Source organism: Filicampus tigris, chromosome 3 (genome assembly GCF_054856515.1).
Source record: "Filicampus tigris isolate MCC_2025a chromosome 3, RoL_Ftig_1.0, whole genome shotgun sequence".
Classification (NCBI taxonomy): domain Eukaryota; kingdom Metazoa; phylum Chordata; class Actinopteri; order Syngnathiformes; family Syngnathidae; genus Filicampus; species Filicampus tigris.
The window spans coordinates 1190399-1210983 of NC_141219.1; the positions used below are offsets into that span (position 1 = coordinate 1190399).

Genomic DNA, 20585 nt, shown 5'->3' on the forward strand with positions numbered 1-20585 from the left:
GATTTTAAAGTGGAACGATTGGATTCGATTCAGCTCACTTCCGATTCCGATTTGGTACAGCTCAGTTTGAGAGGGTATAATTCCAATCTCCGATGCGTTTTGTGCACATAGAAGATTTTGCATTATGATGTTAACTGTCATCGTGTGTCTTTTGCGTTTGGTTCTTGACTTTAGTTTCCTGTTTTTCCTTGCGTTCCTTTGTCTGTCTCTCGTTAGGTTATTGAGTCCACCTGTGCTTGTCACTCTGGTCCCTGGTGTTAGCCAGTCAACTCCCACCTACCCTCTGTGCTCAGGTGTTCATCGGCATATCCTCAACTCGTCTGGAAATAGATCCCCGCTTTTCTTTCAGTCCCGGTTGGTTCGTTGTCGTTTGTCCATGGTCATCAGTAGTGTTTTTTTACTTTCCTTTTTGATCCTTCTTATTTTTGGAATCATTCCAGTGCCTTGTGGCCTTTTTTTTTTTTTTTTTAATTCAATACCTTGTATTGCACTTCATTTTTGCCTGCTGCTGTTGGGTCCTCTTCCACGCATTTTGTGACAGTTAACAAACAACCAATCTCCCGACTCACGCTTTACTTTTAGTGCAAGTTATAAAAGACAAGAAACACAAAACATTTGGTATGAAATCCTCCCAAGTCTAACTGTGATTGCGATTTCCAGCTAAATTGGCAAAGATGAATCCAAATAAAGGTGTCACCAACACACACTCACAGTCTGCCTCTCCACATGGGATTGTGCGTTTTTATGACATTGATACATATTATCATCGTTCAGAGTCTATCTCATAAAAAGAAATATCCTCATGTGGTTGGAGTCAAGCAGGTTGTTGTGGGCAAATCGTAAAGTGTGTTGGTGTCAATATTGGTGTCCCGGCGCACATAATCATATGGCGCGCGTGCGTCTGTGCCTGTGCGCGGATGGACTTGGCCCAACGAGCGGTGCAGTCCAGCTCGGATGTTGGCTTGCTGCTGGGAACATGAAAGAGTCTCTTGGGTGGGAGATGAGAGGATGACCTTCGGCAATCAATGTCCCGACGACACCATCACAAGGACCGGCCCCATCAGAGGAGATGCCCAGCGAAAAATAGCACTTGGAAAGATGGAACAGTGTTGCCTGTATAATAAACCCATGAGTAGGAAAGATGTGCAAACGCAACGGCGCCAACATGCAAGCATTCGGATATAGCTGAGCAAAACACTGCCAGACATGCTGTTAAAAAAAATAATAAAAAAATCGTTGAAATCGATATTTATCAGCCTTACGAATGTGCTCATTTTAGGATTTGAGGTATTTGTTGGTCACTATCTTGACTGGAGCCAATATATTTTTTTATGTAATTGGTTTTGATCATACATTGTATTTTATGTTTTATTAAATGTGACATCATTTATATGTATTATTATGTAGACGTTATTTATAATCAAACGTATTCAGACTTAAATGGCTTGTTATTTGCACGTTGTTGGATGTTATTTATTGTAACGACATTTTGACTTTTACATTACTTTTTTAGCAAGTAATATTTATGAATGAACTGTTAGGCTCGGCAACAGGTGGATTTTTTATTTTCATTGTTATAAATGACAACGCAAGGTAAAAACCGTATTGTGCAACCTTTTATATGCCCCCCCCCCCCCCCCCCCCCAAAAAAAATTCCAAAACCTGATGTGCTAGAAAAAAAGATATTATAAGATATTTTTAAAATCTGCATCGAAAGATACATTTAGGGCCTAAAAATGTACTGTTGAGCAGTGTAACCGGAAATACAATTTGAGTTTTGAAGGAAGGTCACGGAACGAGTGACGGCACCGCTTTATCCGGCGCCACCCTTGAGTTCGTACCACAACACTGTGGGTGCTACCTCATTAGCTTGATGTCACTTTGAGCTAGCTTAGTAGCCTTGACAACAAAGGAAACAAACAAACGTGTACCATACCGCTCTGCTTTTTTTTTGGGGCCAAACAAAGTGGTCAGGACGCACCCAAGACACACAATGGTGACAACACAGACGCAGAGTGCGCACATGGCGGTGGGGGTCCAGCCAGAAGACCACTCTTGTATCGACACGCTGTGCCCTTTGCACGCAGCACAGCAGCGTGGGTCCGCCACGACAGGAACGGGGGCTTTCTTCCCCTAAAGGTCACCGATGTTGCCCACTGGCTTGTAAGTCCACCGGACACAAACACACTCAAACTTTCAGCGAAGCTAAAGGGACTATCGATTTTCAAGGCTATGCCACCACACCCGTTGGTTCAGTTTGCATTTGAACACTTTTAGCTACATGTCAAAGCAAGAACCGTGATGATTTCAATACATTTGCATGAGCGTCTTTGCAAGAAGCCTTTTTGATTGGAAAGAAAAAAAAAGATTCTTCTTCTGAAAGGCTGTTGTTTTCAGAGCAAGAAACAGATTGATTTGGACCCAAACGTTTGGCAGTGGATAATGTCAACGTCAGAATGGTAGCTCGCTGCATTTTCAACTGATCCCCGTTTCTGAGATTTGGTGTTGGAAGAACTCAACTGTTTTTCAAGGATGTCCGATTGGGAGACATTTTCAGATTTCTAACTCATCATCAAAGTTATCACAGTTTTTTGTATTTTTAAAAATGTATTTCCACTCGATTCAATATATAATATATCGTAAATATCGAAATATATTTTGGGCATCGTCAGTTTGGTGAGTCCGTCAGTGGGCTGCCGTCAGTATTTCAGGCAGGCCCATTCTGTCCGAGTCGTCCGCGACGGACCGGGCGGACCGACGGAAACGGTGACGGGCTGACGGAAGTTCCGCCTCTGCAAATGCCAGAGCAAGAACGCAATTGGCTTTGAAATAGGAGGTCAACTTCAGATTGGTGGCTAACTTGAGAGCACCATTTTCAACGAATCTCCTGAGATTATTCTTGTGCCAGAAGCCCACTGGGCATGGGCCGATATTACATTTTGACGGTTTGATAACTGTGAGGAAAAAACATTTGGGGAAATGAAAAGTGCATTTTTTTCCCCCATTGAACACAATCTATTCTATTCATTCATTCATTTGCCGAGATGCTTTTGAAACAAAATATAGAATATTTGGTGCAGTTGAAACGTGAGCCATGTTAAGTTTAAACAAATAAATGAATGCATGTTAAAATTTGAATTATTCTTAGTATGTCACATCTTCTCAGCACTGGTGAGCTATTTTTAGAACAGACCCGGGAATACTCACGCTGTCCTTGGGGCTAACTTGTACCCACTAGCAACATTTAAACATTTTTTTTAAGACAACCGACACGAACAGAGCCCAAAAAAGGCCTTTTTGCCGATTTAGAGGAGGAGGCTCCTCCTCCATGCGTAACCCACCCCTCTCTTCCCCTCTCTGCTGACTGAGAAGGAGAAAAAAACAGTTAATTGGAGACAGTTAACATCAACTAGGCGGCTCATTTACTCAACTTTGCAAGCAGCCAATCCTACTGTCACCTCCCAAAAGAATAGAAGAGCTCACTAAACCTTACTGATTTGAAAGGACACCCACAAATATTTTATGTCTGGTGACATTTTCGGCATTTTTGTTCTGTCTGAGCAAGAAGAGCCCTGTTGATTTTAGCCAAATATAAGCAGATACAACACCACATTTAACGTAAACTTTGAAGAAATAAGGCTCTATGATGGTCCAAGAACCCTTTTCCCTCACCTTAAAACCCAATTTTCAGTGGATCTTCCTTGTCAAGCTATTGATTTAAAACGGCATCTGACGAAGATGTTTGCCTTAACGGTGAAATAGGTAGTCAACTGACGAGCAGAGTTCCCAAGCCATCTTCTTCAAAGCTTGAGGCGTCACCGCGCTATAGCGTAGCGAGATCTCTGTTGATTTTATTGGATATCCATATCCAAGATGTTGGAGGTTTAGGACAAGCAGATTGGTCATTGTGAGGCTCGGTTTTCAACTGATATTTTTGGAGGAGGAGATTAAGGTGACGTATTTCTTTCAAATCAGAATGAAAACGTTTTAGTAAGCAGCGCAAACATCGCCCACTGAACAGTCCGCAAAACTGAGCATCAAAGGATTAAGTCTTGTGTCGTGGTTGCAGTTTTTCAACAACAAAAGAGTGTTTTCAGGAAGTACGTGACAAGGGAAGAATATACACATCAAGTCATTCCAAAACAAGCGTACTCACATTCAAGGTGAACATTGTTTCAACATTTTCACTGTGGTTAACTCATTCACTGCCATTGATGAATTTATTTGTCTTTTCACAATCCAGCCATCCAATCCCAGGAACTTATTTATATTTTTTCCCCACATTTTTTTCAAACTTTAGGCTAAAAGAGGCTCTGAAAATGTCTGGCAGTGAATGAGAATCTCTTCTTCACACAGGCATGCCAAAAAGTGTCCTAAGGGTGTGCGTTCGTCTTTCGCAATCAAATTTCTTTTACAATTTAAAAGCGTTCCTAGGCATCTTCACAAAAGGCCACAAAGGATAAAGAATGACCTCACCGGACACTTGAATATCGCCGCTTTTGCGGGGAGGGCCTTCCATCTCATGCGAATGCAGAGTTGGGCTTGTGCTACCACAAACGGGGGCGGAGCTCCGGCATTGTGACAATGGGAGAAGGCTCGGAAGTATTGACAGCTTTGCCACTGTTAACACTTATTTAGTGACATTTCCGCCCCTCTGGTGACTAATTTTTCCAGATTTTTGTGACGCTTTTGGGAGACCTCTGGAGACTCCCACCAGGGCACCCCTCCGCGTCCAGACTGCAAATGAATGGGCCTTGTATACAAGCCATGAAAAGTCCATTTTCAGTAATATTCTCCCTTTAGAGTGACATTTTTAAACAATTAAAGCAAAGCATCGAGCTTTGCTAATAATTTCATTCCGTCTAATGATGCTGCTTAAAAGAAGAGCGATGAAGAGCGTTGATCAGCGAGACGGCCCTTTGTGTTTCCCGAGAGGCACTTGGATGTGAGGAAGAGGAGGAGGAGGAAGAGGAGGGCCGAGAGTGAGAACGTATCGGACCGAGTGATGCCGCCAGAGCCAATTCATTACGAGTGCAGCTCTGTCAATCCCTGCTCATCTCCCGTAGCATTGGAGCGCTAATGGAATTAGTCCCTGTCACGCGCGCGCACCGACGCGGTCGCGCACGGACGCGGGCGCGCACGGCAGATGCGCGCTGCATTAACACAATGGCTCCCTCTGATATACTACCTCGGTGACAAAGCTCTCAAACTTACAGCCCATAAATCCTTGGAGGTCACACCGGCGCCGCATAAAAAATAACCACAGATAGAGGCAAACATCCTCCAAAGCAAATATGGAGCTTCAGCAACCTTTCATAGCCACATTTTGTCATTAAGATTGATGCAGTATTTACAGAAAGACTCCGGAGTCGAATCAATCAGAAACAATGCAAATAATCGCTATGATGCACACATAAAAACGGGGTCTTACGAATGTTTGAGAAATCGGAATTTGGACCTTAAACCGATGATCAATGCCTAAAAAAAACACACACACAGGTTTTGGTGGTGAAAAAAAAAAAAAAAAAAAAAAAGAAACCAAGCTCAAACATCCTTTTTTTCCCTTAATATTCTAATGATTGTATCATGTTTCTTTATGTACAGTATGTTACTAAAAGCCCTACTTTGCCCAGTCTTAAGCCCCGCCCCCCTCTGGCGCTCTTCCTGGCCTGCTGACAATCAGTCGACTCCAACGAGTCTGCAGCAAATATCCTCATAGCGCCATGTAAGGGAATAAGCTTAATCTCGATTACAAAGTGGCCGCGCTAAATAATTGATGGCCCCTTCTCGCAAGGGATGAACGAGAACCTGCCAAGGCGCACGACAGGACAAAGCCTGGTGACGGAGGGCCGCGGATCGCGTCTATTTTCTGATTGGATTGAGTAGAGGTCAACAGCGGCCGGACACTTCTGACGAGCCCCCTTGAAGTGCCCCCCCCCCGCCCCCCCTCCCCCACCCGCCTCAAACAAGTCCACTCCTCCTCCCTGCTGCCCTGAGTGAGCCGTCATTAGATTACGCCGACGGTCATGACCGTAAGGATGCTCCATCACTTTCCAGTAAAGTCCATTCCCCGAGAGCAGCGGGAGGCCAAACGGCGGCAAGGAAAACTCCTTCAATCCTGACCCGGTTGCTTGTGTTTTCAATCCGACAAGATGACATGAGGGCTTTACTCACGCCTACATCTGCGGATCGCACTTTTCAGCCACAAAACACACAAAGAAGACAATTAAAAGAGGCAAAGGGGACAGACGTTGCAAGACGTAGTCCACCACAAGTAACGCAGCTGAGCAAATTGGGTTCATTTTGACCCAATTATGTTCAGAGTGCACCGTTACTACGAGTACTAATATGAACGTTTTTTTTAGCCTTCACATATGATGGAAATTGGTTACCGTCACAACTATGACAATACAAATGATAAATATAATAAGATATCACAGTTTTTGTCGTCCTGCTACAAAATATGGATCCTGCCCAAAATGTAAAAAAAAAAAAAAAATTCTAAAAACGAATGTAAAATTCATTTACAATAATCTTGAATTAAATTTTTTTCATAGTCGATTAAAACACATAAAGGTACAAAAGAATATCACCTGGAAAATTGGAGGAAACCTGTTACAACAACGGCTACAATGTCACAAGTTACTTTCGCCATCTGACATCGCCGCAGGATTTGTTGCATGATTTCTTGACAAATTTATGTCTATTTACAAAACTGATGTAATATTATTAGAATCATTTGAACACTTAAATAAAAAAAATGACCATTAATAAGTATTTGTAGGTTTGATTAGCATTCCACAGGGAAATTAGGTTTGTATTGCAAATCGTCGCTGTCCTGTGAAAAACACGTATCTCCAATGTATGTAAACGCCACCCAATTTGGGGGCTTAAACACCTCAAACGTTCGTGGAGCTTTTCCATTTGAGTGAATTATTCAACATGTTTTTTTTTTAAATTTCCAAAACACCACAGTCCTCACTTGAGCTCAGCCATTGTAGGCAGACGCTACAGCATATGCTCCATCACAGCAGGAGGCTAGCTCTTCAGAGTCAGCTAAACACCCCCCCCCCCCCCCCCCCACCATCTTCCCCCACCGAAGCAAAGGCAACGGCCATTGGCTGCCTCTGACCAGATAACCTCGCGGGTCGAGGGCGAGCGACCCCGCGGGCTTGGTGAAGAGTCAATTCTCACCGGTTCAAAGGTCGGGAGTCGTGTCCGCACACTCCCCCCACCTCTGCAACGCCAACGACCGACAAACAGGTTCGGGAGAGTCATGGAGGGAGGGAGGGGGATGGGGGAGGAGCTGGGTTAAGACATGCCTGGATGCATCCCAGTCTGACATCACTGGAAAAGTGTGAAGGCTTTGATTGGGACGAGCTGATGAGGACGAGGGGGAGGGAAGAGTCAGCCCGATGCTTTTGACCTCCGCGTTGAACCTGTGATGAGTGCTCTCCATCCTATATTTCGGCCAAGCTAGCTTGCCCTCATCCAGCCATCCTGCCGCCATCTATCTGTCCGTCCGTCTGTCGTTTAGCGGTGGGATGGTACAGGTATGGTCCATAGTTTTGTACAATTTTGGCGCATAAAGATTGCTTTCTATCGCTCTCAAAATGCATTTGCTTGTCAACAAAAAACGGATGGCTTGTAGTGTACTCAATAAGGAAGACAACCGTTATGTCAAGACAACTGTTTCAAGATTCAAGACGTTGATTTGTCGTGTGCACAGTCAAAACCCAACGGTAGCGCTGAGCAATGAAATTCTGACTGTGCTCGTCTCGCTCCACTTATGCAAAGAATATAAATGATCCATTTTAAATAGTGAAAAAATAAATACTGAAGAAAAAGGGGCTGGGATAGGCAAGGTCCAAAAGAACCATTTCAAAATAATGACGATTAAAAAAAAAAAAAAAAAATAGACAGTTTATTCGGCAGTAGTACTAGTCTAGTGAGTGCAAAAAGGAAAAATCTGTTTAATATGCAAGTATGCAAGCGCGGCTAATTTATGGATTTTTACGGGCTCACAAGCTTCGTACCGCCTATCCATTTTGGGCCAATCTGAATTGTTGCCCTTAACCCTCGTTTCGCCCCTTAATGAGCTCTTGGTTGTGCACATTCACGAGAACGAAGGGGTGTCTCGATTCTCAGCGGGCTTGGTCTCACATCGAGAAGCGGCGACAGCGCCGAGATTTAGCCCGCAAACACGCGAGGTGTGGCCTAACATGACACCAAACCCTCTCGCGTGAAAAAAAAATAAACAAGAGGAGAAAAAAACCATCGTTCTGACTTTGAAGGTTTTCATCCTCCGTGTCTCACTGATGGCAAGGGGTGCAAGCTGCTCTTCCCTCCGCCCCGAGTCGATGTCGATCTCGATTTCGCCAGCTGAGTCGCCTCACTCCTGTAGGCTGTTTCTTCTACATCGGTGATCAGGCCAATGACTTTTTGTGTCATGAGCAAACTTGACGATGGCGCTGTCATCCAGGGAGCAGATGCACATCATGCAGGAGAGGACTGCATACAGAGCCTTGGGGCATCCCTGTGCTCAGCGTGCTTGTGCCTGACGTCTGGGTGCCAACTCTGACTTTCTGGGGTTTGTCTGTGAGGAAAACCAGCACCCTGTTGCAGAGTTAGTCCAAGGGGAAGCACTTTCTTAGCTAGCCTGCTTGAGATGAGCGCGTTGAATGCTGAGCCGTCGTCAACAACGCAGCATTCGATAACAAAAAAAGTGCCCTTTTCTTTCAAGGTGCGTGAGGGCTGTATGGAAGACTATTGAACGATTTGGTGAACTCATTTTTTGAACGGTGCTTTTTGATGAACTGTTTGTAAGGATTCAGTTCACTTAAAAGAACTGCCATGCCCATCGCTACAGGAAGTGAGCTATTTTGCTATGGGGTCATTTTAGAGGTGCATTTTGGCATATTGCTACAATTTGAACCACATATACATGGCGGAAACGCTAATAACCCCCCCGGTCTTGTGAGAGGTCACGGCTTTATTTATTTATTTTTATATATTTTTTTTTACTAAAACCAACTGTTTATCCATGCGGCCATTGTCCCGACTTTGGAGACACTCGCGGGACTTTTTTGCGGCAAGGCAGGAGTGGAAGAGCTTGCTTACACCAACCACAGGACACTGCTGGCTGAATAATTCATGAAGACCTATTTGTCAGCGCCTTGGTGTCACATTCAAAAGCAAAAACCGACACTGAATCCTTTTTAAGACGCAAAACATGACACCTCATAACACTATACAAGTGGAATATCTTTTATCTGTATTATACACTCATTTCTATGTGCTTTTCAACCTCATCATACATCTCTCTCCCTCCCCCTCTATGTATGTGGGCTGCACAATGTATCGAAACCATATCAACATCGCTTCTTTGCTAAATGCATATTGCAAAGATGTTTCTGATGGAATCGTCTGCTTTTATATCAATTTGACCCGTCAAATGCAAACTTAAATGTGCATCACCATCCAATACTTAAACATTGTCTAGGGAAATTACAATTGATTAGCTAAGACTACGTCGCGCTTGCTTATTATGCTGCATGAAAAAAAATGTATTTCATTGATAATAAAAAAGTCATTTCATTAGGTACATGTTAAATATCGCAATAATATCAATATCGCTGTATTCAACAACCATATTGTATATATATGTATGTATGAATACAAAAAATAAACATCACACACACACACACACACACACACATACGTACAAAGACACACACTCAGGCGACACGGCTGGTTATACGTGAAACTCCTGCCGGCATCTTAACGCCACAACTAGCAGTGGAAATGGGAAGACACACGCATTCACACACGCACACAAGTTGCACGCACACAGAGCGCACAAAGCATTGATACACAAATGATTACACTCGCCACCGATACACCCGTGCACAGAATAGGAATGTTTGGTGCGCACATTCTGTTATCCCGCACGCACACATGCAACTATATTTGTATACGTGCGCGTGTGTGTGCGCAGGCGCGTGTGCAGGGCTTTCGCAGTAGAACAGTGCGCCAGAGAGAGATTGAAATCAATACTTTGTGCTCCGTCATTTGTCACATCTTTACAAGGCTGAAGCCATCGCAGCGCCAGTCTATTCCACCTTGCCGTCATTTATCAAGTGACCCACCTTGCGTACACGCACACACACGCACGCACAGCTTTTATCTGGACTCTCATCCAAATATTTAGGCCATAGTGGACAGTGCATAAGCTATGGAAGAGCCAGTAGTTGTTGACGGCGAAAGAGGCGAGATGAAGGTCAGCAGTGAAGATCCACTTCATGCTGCTTGATGTGATTGATTTGGATAGTCAAGAGCCACCAGTTACTTTTGCGACAACACGCTTTTCACCGTGGAGAATGAACAACCGCAGCTTGTCCTTGATTCTGCCAAATTCTTGGAGAGACTTTGATTCTCTGAGGAAATGCTGATTTCTTTTTTTGAACAACCTAACTGATTTTTGAAGTGCAAGACCCCATACACGGTGAGGAAAATTGGTTCTTAAAAGCGTTTTTTTATTGCCTCCGTAGTTGGTGGTGTACTCCAGATGACCAATATCATGGGCGTCCGCCTATGACGGATGCCCATTTTGTAGGCGATAAAGGATAGACGGGAAACTTAAAAATAGACGGACTAAGCATAGTCGGGAGCCCATTTATTCCGTCTAACTAATTGTTTATTTTCGCTGCGAGGCTTCAATGGTTGCGGCGATGTATCCGTTTCCCGTTGGTCGCGGCCGAGGCTTTTTGACAGCTTCTGGGTCCTAAAAGGAGACGCATTTAGTCCGGCCACGGTGAGGCTTTCATTTCAAATATTGCCTAGAGGGGGGTTCTCACACATTTTCAATGACTACAGTTTTTAGCATTTGGTCATTGTCAAATTTCATAAAAACGTGTTCTCCCCCCCCAAATACTATTGGCTCTGTAAAAAAAAAAAATGACAGTCTTATTTCATTTTTTCTCTATAGAATTAGTGAAGAAAATACTGTATATTTATGCGAAGAAAAATGCCTTGAAGAAGGCAAAGTCTGAGGCTGAGCCCACTCACTCAGCCTCTTTAAATAAATTTGGGGATTTTTGCATTTATACTATGTTTCAAATTGCTTCAAATGCAATTTGCAAACATATTATTGGTCCTTATATTGTAAGACAGTTTATATATGGCCTACTGTAATTTAGAAGTATTGTATAGATTACATACTGATATGTAACAGTCAACATTTAAATTAGTTTGACCCAATCAGCATATTACATTTATAGTTTATCAGAAGCAAATAACTTTACCTTTGTTTACTATGTGTAAATATTACTTTAAAAACAAAACAAAAAAGGCTCCAGACAAAGGTCTAAATGTATAGATGAATTGCATGTCTGTTATTCTGTCAAAATTGGCATTTTACTCCAAGCAGTTTACTATTTTGGCAATTTATAAGTGCATAGCAAGTTAACTCGTTTGTTTATACAAGGAAACCGTACTTTAATTTATACATTGGCACTTTAAAAAAAAATAAAAAAATAATTTAAAAAATTTTAAAAATAATTAATTTCATAAATGTTGTTGGGTCCAAAACGAACTTAAATTGTTATAGCGTTTCAAAGAATTTTGTCTTAATATTTTTTACCTTGTTTAAACCTGTTCTTTTGTAACAAAAAATAAATCATCGTTTGAATAATCGTAATTTCAATTATGACCAAAATAATCGTGATTAATATTTTTTTCATGATCCAGCAGCCCTGGGTTGACATTTGGATAGTTTGCTTGGTTGTTCTGCTGCTACAGTCCAAGACCTTCGCAAACAGGCCTTGAGAACAAGCGCTGATAGAACTGAACGTCACTCTGCAGACCCATACAAAACGCCACCTACAGGTTGTGAAAAGTACAACACATCCACCACGGTGGTCAAAAAAAAAAAGGAAAAAAAAATAAAATAAAAATCCCCTCCCCCCTACGCTCCTCCCGCCGCCAATATTTACAGCGGGCCTTTTAATCTGCCCTCCAGCCTGCTTCTGGCCATCTCCTAATGAGAGCTCCACCATTGAGCACATCCTTTTGCCTTCGATTCTTACTGGTGACATGTGCTAATAAGACAGGGGCAATTAAATACGAATGGACAAAGACTGCGACGGTTCAAGTGGGGCCTGCACTCCTAGGCGACCGTACGGGGCCATTGCTTAAATGGCCGCTAAAATATGGGAATCACGTCAAATCACAATTACCTCAAGTACAACATTTCTAACGACTTTGATCAAAAGTAAGAGTAGCTGATAATCAGCCCATTGGGAGAAGAAAACTGATTTGCGGTGTGGGAAATCATGCACGTTACAGCGTGCTGCAAAAATAACATGTGGCCAACTTCTTGTACCCTACAAAAATGAACTGGGTGCTCGCCTAGATACCGCACACAGTGTCACAATAATCCCGTCGTCGAAGACAACCAGAACAGTCCAGTTGCGATTGATTCAATGTGCTGAGATGAATGAGAATTTTCACAGGCAAATTCACTATTAATATTGAGAAATAATCCGTGAACGTTTTCAGAAAAATGTCTTCGGTTTACCAACCGATGTCTCATGAACATTTTCTTCAAATTACCAACCGATAAATAACCAAATGAAGAGTTTAACCAATTTAACTTGGGCTAACTTTTGCTATCTTGAGTCAGATGTCATTCAAAAAGCAACAGTGCTCTTGCTTGGATATATTCAAATAATACATTGTACTCATAATAACAAATACTCTCTGAAAGCTTGAAGAAACATCGTTTTAGATCAATCGTACCCTGATTTAAAGGGGGAATCAACCCCAACGCATTTTTTTCAAGAATATGTTCCCAGCAGGCCCACTAGTTGGAGCAAGGCAATATGATTAACACGAAATATGATTTAAGCAGCAAAATCCAGCCCTTTTTTAGGCATCTCAGAGGGTGGCCATTTTGTCACCTCTGTCAACTGAAAATGACATCACAACTGCTCAGGTAACGACTAGTCACGGTTCAGCTTCAGAAAACAGGTCAGCCGTGATTGGTCGTTACCTGAGCCCTGAGCAGTTGTGATGTCATTTTCAGTCGACAGTGAAGTGGCACAATGGCCGCCTCCAGAGGGCCTAAAACGGCTGGATTAACTCTTATTTCACAAAGGCAATATTTATCAGAATCCCTTGTTTCAACTAATGGGCTTGCATAGAACATATTCTCGATAAAAATCTGTTTGGGTTGACTTCCCTTTAAGCCACCTACGCCTCTGGACCAAGGTGGATGCAGTATATGACAAACAATTAAATCGGGATATGTGTTTATGGAAAATGCAAGGACGGAAACACCAGAATCGAGTAACAACAACGCCACAGAAGGAGGGAGGCACGCACGCACGCACGCATGCGCGCATCCAGTTCAGAGTGAAGTTGACACCTTTGAGCGCTTGGCAGGCCCGGGACAAGGCCACCGGCTGCCTCCATTCACGCTCATTGATCTTGTGACGAACACGTGTTTTTAGCCCCGTTTGGCTAAAAGTCCAACTTTACGCACATTTAGGATCCGGAGTCATGTTCTCGAGACGAGTGTGCGAACACGACTCTTTCGCATTACACGTAGTAAGACTGGCACAACACGAGCGCCATTATTGAACCAGGTCAACGTCAGTCTGTTCGACAAAGTCTCGTACGTTGTTGTCTGCCCACGTAAAGCACTTTCAAATGTGTACATTTGAATGGAAATGCTGAGCATCAGGTCCAAGGCATACCCCGGTAGGAGCTTCTTAAAATGTTGTTAAATTTTGTTAAATGGAGGACACTTAGAAATATTGCTGAGCTACTTGTTCGAGATGTGGCTATTATTCCATTCTGCGCCGTTGTGAGCGCGAACGCAGCGCACACAAGCGACTCCTATCATTCCCTTCAAAATCAGCACGCGAGAGGCGCGCGGTCCTTGACATGGCGGAAGAAGAAACGTTCTGGAGTCCATGCGGGAGGTCGAAGTGCGATTATGAGGAACTGCAAGCAGACCCTCACGGGCGGCTGATGTAAAGTTGGTGATCCCGGATCTGTGAAGTGGGCGCTTGGAGACTGCCTTCCACCACGATAGAGTATAGATTTCCAGACAAATCGTATAGACTTCTAGACAAATCCACCACGAATGACCAGGTGGTAGAAAGTTTTTTTTTTCCCCTCATTAACAAAGGGTGCAGCAACATGAAAGGCGTCAGGTCCTATTTTTGAAGGATGCAGAGGTGATGTAGCGAGGCGGGGGGAGATGATGGGGGTGTCTCAGTTGTGACATCTTTACTCCAAAAGGACAGATAAGTTCAAACTCCCCCTTGAAGGGGGAACGTTCAAGATAAGCGCCAACGCCACAGTAGCGCAAGAAGAGACAATTACCGGCAATCATGCCGACTGCTAGCGGAGTGGTGTCTTATGCAAGCGTGTGTGTGTGCGCGCGCCCCCGTCTGCCATCCGCAAGGCGTCAGGACAGCCCCCCCGTCCGCCCGGCCAGTCATCTGTCACCATTACGGGACAAAGGCGGCGGCATCTCAGGGCCATTACCAAGATTGCTGCAGATGATTTGGAGTGTCCTCCTCTGCACAGAGAAAATCATTTCCTCACAAAAGGGGGCCGCCCTTCGACTCCGCGAACCCCCGAACAAAGTAAACAGCCTGACTTCAACCCCGGGTGGATGGGAGGGGAATGAATGAGGATGCACAAGAGAGAGCGCAGAGAGAATTAGTGCAGTCTCTCCTGGGATGAGGGAAGAAATCAGTACAGAATAATGAACTCAAAGTGAATCCTGCCAGGCACAAAAGTAAGTGTTGGATCATGTCGTTGAATTAGCCAATTGCTGAGAGACGCTTTCTGCATTTGGCGCACGCGCCCGCGCACGCACGCAGACGCAAAATCCACCACATGTACACAATTCTGACACACACGGATCATGATGAATTGTGCTCTTGGCTGGCCCAGATTGTTTTTAAGGTTTAATTCAGTTTCTTCCTGTGCTTGGATGAGCAGCTGTGTATGTGTGTGTGTGTGTGTGTGTGTGTGTGTGTGTGCGTGTGCGTGTATTGATGAGCGTCTTGGCATCGATGCAGCAGTACCCTGTGCCGGCGAGATGAAGAAAGGGTAGAAAAATAAGAGGGAGAAAGAAAGAAAAAGTAAAGGGAAGAAAAGAAAAAAATAATGAAGGAAGGAGCAAAGGCGCGTTCTGAATTTCAGATCTAATGCAATGCAGCGGCTCAGAGAGAAAGTGTGAATGTGAGAGAGAGGGAGCGAGTGAGCCTCCGGTCGCCATGGAAATGACAAAACCTGATCAATACTCAAGGTTACGACCTCTAAAGCCCCCCCCCCCCCCCCCCCCATATTACAGCGGCCCATTTATCGCATGCCATCTATCTATTACAGCTCGGACTCGCACCCAAAATTCCCATTCGCTATTCGTGTCAGCATGAACAAACGAGTTCCAAATCAACTTAAATGCTCATATCGCTGCACTTTTTTTTCCTCCCCAAAACACTTCATACGGTCCAATAAATGTAAATTTGAAAAAAAAATCTGTTTAATGGAGCGCACTTATACAACGATGTGTCTCCTATTTTTTATCTCCAAACAGCTTTCCAAAGCCTTATATTCCCTCATATGAAAATGTTCGTGTACAACGGCATGTTGACGCAGCGCCGCACAGGTGGCATAAACGCAGGGCAAAAGCGTGAGATAATAATATACACCGTTGTCAAACTCAGGGCCCGGGGGCCACATCTGGCCCGCCAACCTCTTTTTTTGTGGCGCGTGAAAGTACGTCATGTGCGCCGCCAACTTCCAAGATCCTTGCTACAATGTGTCCCAAATTTCAACTTGTCATATGTAATGAATAATAACTGAGATATCGCAAGCATTTTTGGTGAGCAAACCCATTTTCAAAGTAACTTGAACAAACTATTATCCTCGACTTCTGATTTCAAAACTAGAGAGAAACGTGAACAACAACGTAGCTCGTGACAAAGAGGACGTCGACACCCCTGCAATAATGCATACACGCATAACACAACATTTTCGAGGTAGATTGATATTATATTGACAAACGAAAAGTCTCTAGAGACGTTGCTCTTTTAAAAAACTCGTCGCCGGAAGGGGTCGGAGAAGTCGCAAAATATAACGACAAAGTTGTACCCGTACTGGGCATTTGCGTGAGTGAATTGAACCAGAGTGTTGGTGTGTATACACATGTGTATATACACATGTTACTGCGTATATCTACATAGGTTTGATTCTAAATGTTTGCCGTCAATGTTATACATTAATGGCCACATTATGCCGCCGCCCCTGTGTGACCTCTGTGATCTTTGCTACTGTAACAATGAAAATTTCCCCACTGTGGGATCAATAAAGGCATTCTTATTCTTATTCTTATTCTTATTCATTCTTGATGCCTTCGTGTATTTTGACGGAGAACGGCAGACATCTTTTTCTATGACAACTGGGAACACTGGTTGTCCATTTTAAGCGAAACTGATTTCTTTTGCGCCACAGACCGGTTTCACGTAATGCAATATTTTCTTCAGAGCGGTATAAAAACAAATAACTAAAATATAACTCACCATTACTCTGGAGGTCTTTCTTGTAATAAGTGGAAGCCCTGCGCTTGTTTCTCTACAATGGGCCAGTCCCATCTTGGGGTAATTGAAGACAATGATCCTCGTCCACTCGACTTTGCCATTTTGTTTTGGCCGGCGCCATTGCAGAAAATCCTGCATCTGAAAGACAGCAAGTTGGAAATGGAAGTGAGGAATTGTGTGCTTTTTTTTTTTTTTTTTTTGTCATTCCGGGTTTTCTGTCAACTTGGAATCCAGAACACAAATGCCATAGCAATTTTTGAAGGCTTTAATGCCTCGTTTGTGAGCCTGTCGCCACAAATACTGCGGAGTGGACTCGCTTCACGAGAATCACCTGTAAACTTGAAACATGTATTTTCGGTAGGACGGGCGCAGAGGGCGAGCGAGCGACTTGAAACCGGGTAAAAGCCCTCAGCCGACTGCACTGCTTTGACCAAGGCCGCTGAACTATCGAAATTGCCAGTTTTGTTGCGACTGGGCTGCCTCGTGCGCCCACTGAGATGACTGGTGAGGCGTGAGGCTGTCAGCCCACGTCAAAGCGCCTTTCTCTCGGCTCTTTCTTGCTGTTATCATCATCATCATCATCATCATCATCATCATCATCATCATCACCGCAGCCCTTTCAGACGCCAAACTTCACCCTGTCCCTTCGCCCCCCTCCCACTTGTGCCTCTACCTCCACGCGCCACTGAAATTACCCTTTCATTTTGTTGTGCCATAAAATTACAGACTGGCCAAGATTGGACGCCTGTTTCTGACAAGGGAGGGAGGGGCGGCGGGGAATCTACGTTTGTCTCCTCTGTGTGTGCGTGATCAAGTGGCATTGTCCACGCGTGTTGTCATGTCTCAGAGCGATCACTGAGGATAATAATGGGACTCTTGGTAATGCCAGACCGCAGGGGCAAAGACTCCTGTTTTTACTGGACAAGGCGAATTTGTCCAATCAGTAAAGAGGAAAGCGACAAAGTGGTGCCGCAGGTGAGTGTGGCAAAGTGCGCAAGGTGATCCCATGGCAGCACAACCGCACAGCGGACGCTTCAAAAGTCCAGGGCGGCACAGTCCGGGCCGACACAAATATTGTACACCTCTCATTTCACAAAGTACTTGAGAGGTTGAAACGGCGCGCAAGATTGTATGTCAGTGAGCATCGAAAACATTTCACTCGACGCTTTTGCATTTTCTTTGGGGTTTTTTTCCCGTGATGTCACCGCAGAGGGGTACCGTTGAGGGCAAATACGAAAAATGTGGAGACGTTTTTTCCCCAAGGAAACGAGGACATGTTTAAAGGAAAAAAAAGTTCAAACAAATAAGCAGAAATCTATTCCTTAGTTTTTTTGTGTTCAATTTAGTCATCTTAAATGAACACTCAATCCTAACCTCAAAAGGTAGGCACAAGTCACATTGATTTCACCAAATCAGTCATCTTTGAAGTTTTTCCATCATTTTTGGTTTTGCAGGCCATGACAGGCAGTCCGCTCGGAGGCGCGGCTCTATTTTGGTCGAAACGGCGCCTGTCGGCTTTTGCATTGGAACTCTTCACATCACTCCCGGATGTTCACGCGTGCGTCCCTTTGTAAGAGAGAAGTCGGTGGAGCGGCACCTTGGCGGCGATGGTTTTCGCAGAGACGGCGTCGGTCCTTATCAAGAGTATGACAGCCCGTTTCCTCCGATAACCCTGTCTGGTCAATTAATAACCAGCATCAATATTAGCCTGTTTGAATAAGGTGCGGGAGAGTACAAGCGTAATGCCGCCGTTTCGTTATCGGCCTTCATAGTTGACATTTTGATCCGCTGGTACACACTCACTTCCTTGTTGGCTCGGCGAGTCAAAACAAACAGTGGAAGCGTTGACGTCTCGTTGGCTAAGCGACAAGATGACATGATTGCGTAGCGAAGTGGACTCACTGGACACTCCATTAGGTACGCCTGCACTCACGAGATACAATACGCAAATTGTATCAAAAAGTCTGCCTTTGCAAAGTCAACCAGAATAGTTTTTGGTAGAGTTCATCCACAATAGTATCAAAATCATATCATACACCTTTACAGACACCCGGCTGCCTCGATGATGTCACTCTTCCTGTCTTCGGGTCACATTCACACCGCTCGGCATGTTCTTGTTCATGTCACTTCATACAACAATGTACTACTGTAACTTCTTAAAATGCCGATTGAACAAGTGGGGAAAAAGGGGGGGGGGGGGAATAATCACAGACATTCAACCACAATCTAGTTAAAAAGAAAAAAACATTTATTACTAATCCGAGCTCCTCAACCAAGATGATTTTAAAAGCTAGAGCAATTAAATAAAATGTTCAAAACCAAAATAAAATGTAATTTTCAAAGACCTGGATGGATGGATGGATGTCCAAATAGTATGATTAGTGTTAAAATCCAGAGTGTACAGTTTGGACGTCACTTCATCTGCCGCTAACGACTTTGGCCATGAAAGCTTTGTGGACGCTCGCCACCTGCGCGCGAGAGCGCTAAGGTGACCTTTCTGGCTTGTGAATAGCGCCGCGCTGCCGACGGACCTCTTCACCTGCCGCGGCGCGCTCTTTGTCGCGGCGAGGCCTTGCCACCCTCCGACAAAAGAACAGCACGAGAAACGCTCGCGACTTTTTCTCTCGCCGAGGTGAGGCGAGGAGACATGGGAGTGAAAGGGATGAAAACCTGTAAATGAAAATCAATAGCAGAAGCTAGGAAGGCATTGGGACGCAGGGAGGCTTGGTAATGGAATAGACTAAAGATAAATAATGAGGACAGCGGGGAGCGGAAAGGAATGGCAGCGAGAAAGAGACAAAGAAAAATGACGGGTGGCTCCAATCGGAAGAATGTATCGCTCGTCGCGAGCCTTGCCATCACTCGGCTTTCGGTGTGAGAGAGGAGCTGTTTTCTCTCTCTCTCCACAGCTTTCATCCAAGATGCGCGCTGACTCTGACTCTTCTTCTTTTGTGTCTGTTGAACATTCTTTAGCAAGTTACTCCGGGGTGACGCAGCAAGCAGACGCTGAAACGGTCGACACAATGACGACGTTAATGGAAGGACGCTGTGTCACAATGAAATATTGATAACGCACGCAACCATACCACGCCTATTTGGCAATTGGAATTTTCAAACAGTCCTTTGCAGAACTTTCTCTGATCCAAGAAGAGAAATTAAAAAAAAAAAAAAAAAGAGTGATGCTTTCATACCTTTGCATTTTTCATTTCTTGCTTGTTCGGGTGGATCTCCTCTTGAGTAGGGAATGCTCTATAGGGTTTAAGTATGGCGATGGACCAATTACATAGACGGGAAAAAAATGGGCTACGCTTAGTCTGTCTATTTCTGAAGTTTCCGCCGAGAAAATGGGCGTCCGTCTCACTGGCGGAATGCCCAGCTTTGGAAATAACAATGGTATAAATAATAAAGGCAAAAAATACATGATCTATCTAGAATGCTGTCAAGTTTGCAACACTTACTCCATTCAAATAGCACTTCCCGGTATGAAGCGCTCCTACGGAAAGACAACGTGCACTTGTTCCCGTAGCGGAAGTACTGTAGCTGACACTGTTCACAAGACGGTAACCTTTGCTAGTTCATGTCACAAAACATACTTGTATAAGCAGTCGGGTGCAACAAGTAATGGCTTTTGCAAACACGTTAACACGCGTCGTTATTGAAATGGAACACTCCGTACGCACGCGCTACAGACTGAGTCGCGTGCTCTGATTCGGGCCGTCCAGACACGAAAGCCCGTACGCAAGAATTGGTCCGCTCCAACAACAAACTCAACCTCAAAGTGATACATAAAGGCCCCTTCTGCACGGTAAACTCCTTTGCCCTCACAATGACTGACTGAGGCCATTTTAGAAAGCCGTCGCTGTATTGCTGGACCGGAGACAAGTCTGTCTGCCTGTCCAAGTGCTGACTCCAAGACATTTTTCAATTAGGGCACGCGTGGCACACGGGAGCCGCCAACCTGGTGCG

At 44.3% G+C, this 20585-nt stretch overlaps 1 long non-coding RNA gene across 1 annotated transcript in view; it reads right to left on the minus strand.

Moving 5' to 3' along the window:
- Positions 1–8471: 8471 nt before the first annotated feature.
- LOC147149538 (uncharacterized) overlaps positions 8472–20585 on the minus strand; it is a 222652-nt gene continuing 210538 nt past the window's right edge. Inside the window, exons 5-6 of the long non-coding RNA XR_015086344.1 lie at positions 16602–16757; positions 8472–8596 (exon numbers count right to left, since the gene is read on the minus strand). This is a non-coding gene — a long non-coding RNA (uncharacterized LOC147149538). The remainder of the gene's footprint in view (positions 8597–16601; positions 16758–20585) is intronic.